Raw genomic sequence first — 6,289 nt, forward strand, 5'->3', positions numbered from 1 at the left:
AATCAATCAATCAATAAGCTTTTATTAGGTATCTACTATAAGCCAGCCATTGTGCTAGGCCCCGAAGATAAAAATACAAAAGTGAGACAGTACTTGAGCCCAAAAAGTTTACATTATGAAGTTATAAATGGTAAGTTTTTTCTTATTTAAAAGATGAATAATTATGTCAGTGTACAGTGTTACTAATGCAGATCACAGCCCTCCCATACCTTAGGAGAAAGATATATTTCATTACCTAGTCTCAACTTTTTGGTGATTAACTGAAATAAGTTGGGCCCCAATTAACAGATACATTGTCTGTCCCTAGGCCTATGTTAGGACCTGCTAGAACTAGTACTCTGCTATCATAAGCTTTGAGACAGTAGGATTAACCCCCAGAACTAGAGTAGGATTTAAGTGAAGGGAATGTTAAGAACTATTTACCGTTCCCTTCACTAATTGCCTGAAGTTAATGTTACTGTGATGCAACTATATCACGTTTTTATAGTTTTTATCTTCTCACTTTGTTAGTTCTCTAATAGCTATAATTATATGTCATCAACATTTTCTCTTGATATTGTGAGAAATGATTATTAATAACCAATAATTTGGGAGGAGATTCAGAACTTTCCTCTTCTAAAGTCCTTTAAAAGTTCAGTTCTTCTTCGGGAGGACATTGCTGATAACATTAACTCTCCTCAATCTTGGTCAGACCCCACCCAACCTCACAAGGAATTTAATCTAAGAAGGAGAAGCCCATTGTGTTCTGCTCAGGTTTGGATGGTACATTCTTTGAATTGATAAGACTAAAAGCTATGGATGATCTGGTATAGAGATACTTTCCCTAGCCAAGAGATATTCAGCAATTCATTTTAATATAGCCTACTTCCCTCATGTTAACCAATTAGATTTGACTGCTGTTTGATGGACCACCTACTGTTTTGAAGGGTATATAAACTGTGAGTCCACCACCATGATGGTGGTCTGAGAGAGATGGCCAAATGACCATCCTTATATTAATAACCTGCTGGCCTTATTAATACAATGAGTAAATTACCCAGGAACTATGTCTCTTAAACTTTTTTAAATGTCACAATCTTTTGTGCAATTTAATACATCATCACATGGATGCGTATACCTATATACACATAGACATACAAACAAGGACAAAGTTTCTAGATATTTCTCCCAATAACTGGTGTTCTCTATCCTCCAACAACCTTCGCCCAGAAGCTACTGATTCTTGTCCTCATGCTCTCCTCTTTTCCTTTCTTGTCCTTCCCTCAAATCTGAGTAGTCCTTTAGCAGAATGTCCAGTGGTTTCTGGCTCCTGATCTTGATATTTTAGATGTAAGAAGCATGTTGACATAGGCCATAAGCCTTTGAAGGGGCTGCCTAGAGAGTAAAAGCACAATCACTAAACTGTGGGATTGAGGGGAAACACTTGACTGGGTGCTGGTACCCCCTCTCCTCCTTAATACTACAAATCTGGTATGTGTTTTTCTTACCTGCCCAATTGTGTGAGAAATAATTTAATAAGCAACAAATCTTTAATACTATAATTAGAGATAGAAAGCTTGAAATGCAAATATCCTGGGAAAAGTAACCAATAAAACTCATTCATGCTAAAGAGTAAATGACTCATATTAGATCTTTTCACATTTTGCCAGTTGGGAGGGAGCAAGAGAGCTTTGTATATCTGAAGCATGAAGGAAGGACCCCCACTAGGAAGGAAAAATTGAGAGTGTTGAGGGCAGTGAGGGCTCCAAAAATAAATTTCCCAGACTACAATGTTGTCCAGAGCCTGGCATGTTTACCTTCACCTGTCAGAGGACAATTAAAAGTTTCATGAAGAGACTTGCATAGGGTGACCCTGTGGATGCAGTTTGATGGGAACATGAGCAGCTGTAGACTTTACTTCAGCATTTGTACCCTATTGATAATAGAAAGTCTGGACAGCTTGACAGGCAACCCCACCCCCACCCCTAACACCTCAATGACAAATGATTCATCCATCTCCAATGGGCATAGGTTTGTTGTTGAGTGAGTGATCCTGTTGCAATCATTTAATCCTAGTCAATTTTACAAACATTTATTAAGTCCATACCATATGTGCAGTGCTGTGCCACACAGCTTATTGATTGACTGATGATCCCACATTTGAAAAAACGGGCCAGATGCCAGCACTCTGCATCAAAAAGAATGTGGAGAGAGTTAATGAGCTGACACTGTAATATGACTGGGGTCATAAATTGGTACCAAGTGAACTTGTAGAGTACAGGATGGTCTGGATGTGGGATTCAACCTGGGTCAGATTGGGAGAGTACTCCCATATTCATTTCCTTTGATATTCTAAAGGCAGGCAGGACAAGCTCCTGAACTTACTAGCACTGGGCCAATTAAAGAGCTCTGATTTTCACTCTGGCCTTTAACTGAGGTAAATGTCTTGCAAAGACACAAGAGAAAAAAAAAGTAGTTATACCTCTACCAGATTTGGGGGAAAGCTGTCAGATGCTTACATAGTCTGGAATTTTTCCTGTTTAGAGATAAAACTTCCAAATTCAAAATAAGAATCTTCAAATGAGTACATTGCTGGGCACCTGCTTATCAGAAAGAGAAGTCATTACTCAGCAGCTGAATCCATGCCAGGAAAAGTTTATTTAATAACAGATACCATTCCCAGGCATTTAATTCAAATGATATTCATCTGCTTGATACAACCCCAGCTCAAGGGTATACCTAATACTAAGGTCTCAGCTTATTTGCCTGAGTCACAATACCGTGAGGGTAACAATGCTGGAAGTCACAGGTCTATAGGGGCAAGGCTAGCCTCAGCTGGATCACAGTGGTGATCATTAAGGACAAACTGACACAAAAAGCAATTGGAGGCAGTAGTTCCTTGGGAGAAGAAAGCTAACTTGAGGCCTGAGAAACCAAACGTGGTACAGGAAGTTTCCCTACTTAACAAAAATAGACAATATCAGTTACTAATCCATAGCAATAAATAGAAAAATCCGAGTATATATATATACTATTTTTTGATGGCTGTGAGTGTTAAACATATGGCTTAAAAAGTGATTTTGAAAAGGTTCTCTTCTAGTGGACAGGCTCACATCTTGATCCATGTGTAGCCTACCCCAAGCTGAGAAATGAAGCCTTCTCTGTGACCTAATACACAAACAAAGCCCAGTGGGAGTCAAAGTGGAAATTCAGGATCAGAAATAGGACAGATTAAAAGAGGTTTCAAAGACAGAAAAAGAAATTGACTCAGAAAAGGAAGATGGTTCATTGATACTGTACAAACAGACCACAAATCCCTTAATCTTAAAACGTTGCACAACCTGGTTGAAGTTTTTAGTGTGTGTGTTTGACAGCATCACAAACTGTAAAGAGATTTCTCATCAGACCCCACTTCCTACATTCTTTTTCAGGGACAACCTCCAGTCATTCTGATCTATGTCTTGCCACTGGACCTAGATGGCTTTTCAGGAGAAAGTGAGGCTGGTGACTTTGCACAGCTCTCCCTCACTTAAATCCAATTCACTTGCAAGTCATGACATCACCTTCCTGATTTCATGATCCTTCTTGAGAATGAAGGACAAGCAACAACCTGTGAGTAGTCAGAGCTGCCCCACTGGGGCAGTTTCAGTTGGGTGACACAGCTCTTCCTTCCTTCCTTCCTTCCTTCCTTCCTTCCTTCCTTCCTTCCTTCCTTCCTTCCTTCCTTCCTTCCTTCCTTCCTTCTTCCTTCCTTCCTTCCTTCCTTCCCCTCCCCTTCCCTTTCCCTTTCTGTTTCCCCTTCCTCTTCCCCTTCCCCATTGCTTTGCTTCCCTTCTCTCCTTCTTCTCCGTCTGTCTACCTTTACCTTTGGGTGCTCTGCCCAAAGGAATGTAAATTTTGATGGCTGAAACCTAGCAAGATATCTTGAGGTTTACAGGTAGATTTCTAGCAGTAAACCCCATTCACTCTGGCTCTCATTGATTGGCCAACAATAGCTCCCAGCTCAAGCCCAATTTGGTGGTCATTATTTGGGCCCTGATGGCTCAGAGTGAATGTAAATAGTAATTGTTTTTCTTTTGGCCAGACATCTGAGGGTCTTCCCCTCCCAAGACTGATTCTTTTTTTCTTAATTAGGTAAAAGAGGGTATGCCATTCCTTGGCTCATTTCTTACCTAACCTTAGTCATCGAATGGGTGTCTCCTCAGACAAACTGAGACGTGGGGAAAACATTAGCTTAAAAAGGCCAACATCTTCTATTGCATCCCACTGGGGCCATCTCTAGTTGTCCTGATTTATATCTTGCCACCAGACCTAGATGACTCCAAAGGAGAAAATGAGGCTGGTGACTTTGCACAGCCTTCCCTCAATTAAATATTCATTTGTGTGTCATGGCACCATCTGATGTCATAGTCTTCAAGAACAATGAACAAACAACAACATCCCTTTTCAATCTCTTGCAACCCACCCTACCTCCTATTCAGAGACCCTTTTATCAAAATGTTCTCTCAGCAAAAGGTCTACTAGTAGTTATGTATAGCATGAACTCAAATCAATACGGACTTCCAGAGCTGTTTAGTTGTAAATTGAGAGGCAGCTCACCAAGTGTATAAAATGCTGGACTTAGAGTCAAGAAGACTTGGGTTTATACCCTGCTTCAAACACTAAGTGATTGACTCTGGGGCAAGTCATTCAACCTTTCTAAGCCTCAATTTCCTCATCTGTAAAATGGGGATAATAATGCCTCTATTAGACTCCTAGCTTCTTGAGAATAGGGATTGTTTTATTCTTTGTATTTATATCCCCAGTCTGGCCCATAGTAGACACTTAATAAATGCTCGTTGGTCGGTTGGCTGGTTGATTGACTGATAGCACCTACTTTGCAGGGTTTTTATAAGGCTCAAATAATATAATATGCATTCATTTAACCAACATTTATTATATATTTTGTAAACCTTAAAATGCTATATGAATCTCAGTTAATATTTATTCACTGTTAAAGGGGTTTCAATTAGTCACCTCCTGGGGCTTCAGTTTCCTTATTTGTAAAACTATGGGATTGGAGCAGATGATCTATCTCCATTAATACCTTCCAGTTCTAACATTCTATGTCACTGAGCTTTCTAGCTAGAGTGCAAACAATGTTGTGAAAACAAGGTCATTGATGGTAAGGAACCTCCACCCCTGAATTTGATTTCCCTATTACTCATGAAACTAGTTTATCATAATAATTTGATATATTATTTCATAGCAATAAAGGGCTTATGTGAAGCTCACAACTATACTGGGAGACAGGTAGTGCTAATATTTATATCACCATTTCATAGCTGAGAAAAGTGAAGTTTAAAATAACTTGCTCAATGTCCCAAAGTTAGCAGATGACAAAACTAAGACTCAAATCCAGGTCTTTTGCCTCTACTTCCAATCTTTTTCCTGGAGCGATCATATGTTGAGGTTTAGGGGTTGCTGGGACCCCAAAATAGTGACACATGGGTCCTTCCCTAATGAATTCAACTCAAACCTTCTTTCAGCCAAAGACAAGGTTTATTAAAGATCTGCCATATTGGCCAGACTCTTAAGGAATCTAAACATTTGTGGCACTCATATTGACAAGCGGAGTAGAGGCAACCAAGATGGATCTTATATACAGAAAGACTGTGAGAGGGATCTAGGAGTGGCCAAATAGTTTGGGGTGACTGGAGGAGGGGTCTGGGAGAAAGGGTAATCTTGATGGAAGTGGTAAGTAGGCTGGGATGACTGGAGGAGGTGTCTAGGGAGGATCTTGATGGGAGTGACTGGGAGGTAGAATGGGGTCTAGAGAAGATCAAGGGTGGGAAATGGCTGGGCCGTGGGAAGGTAATGGATAATAGAGAGCTGGGTTAGGTTAAGGGTAACAGAGAATTGGGAGATTGGGTACAGGCTACAAGGAAAAGCCAGTTGGTAGGATAATAGCCTCAGGCAAACACTAGAGACTTCCTTGACCAAGTGGGAGAGTTCAAGGACAGCCCAGGTTGGGTTTTCTAGGCCCATAGACAAATGGGACCCAAATTCTTTTGGGTGTAAGGGGCAAAGGTCTCGGCTTAGGCCCATACTCTCTCACTTCCTTGCATTTTAATATTACTTGTCTTACAAACTCACTGAAATATTATTGTCTTTCACTTGGGCTATCCAGGAAGGAAATTTTTCTTTGATAAAGAATAACAGAAACTAGATGAGGAAAAGATTTACTGAAAGAAAATTAGGTAATTTCATGCTCTGAACATAATTTGAGATATTTTGGCATTGTTATGCTGAAATTATGATGAGATCACTG

The 6,289-nt window shown here is 40.1% G+C and overlaps 1 long non-coding RNA gene across 1 annotated transcript; it reads right to left on the reverse strand.

The window, feature by feature from the left end:
* Nucleotides 1-1,087: 1,087 nt before the first annotated feature.
* Nucleotides 1,088-4,313, reverse strand: LOC110213361 (uncharacterized). Its single transcript, XR_002325973.2, has 3 exons — nt 4,152-4,313; nt 2,087-2,167; nt 1,088-1,374 (listed from the first exon to the last, which is right to left on the reverse strand). It is a non-coding gene; the product is annotated as an uncharacterized LOC110213361 (long non-coding RNA).
* Between the last annotated feature and the right edge of the window lie 1,976 nt (nt 4,314-6,289).

The sequence above is a fragment of the Phascolarctos cinereus genome, unplaced genomic scaffold (assembly GCF_003287225.1).
Source record: "Phascolarctos cinereus isolate Bilbo 61053 unplaced genomic scaffold, phaCin_HiC Scaffold_726;HRSCAF=1367, whole genome shotgun sequence".
Lineage (NCBI taxonomy): Eukaryota > Metazoa > Chordata > Mammalia > Diprotodontia > Phascolarctidae > Phascolarctos > Phascolarctos cinereus.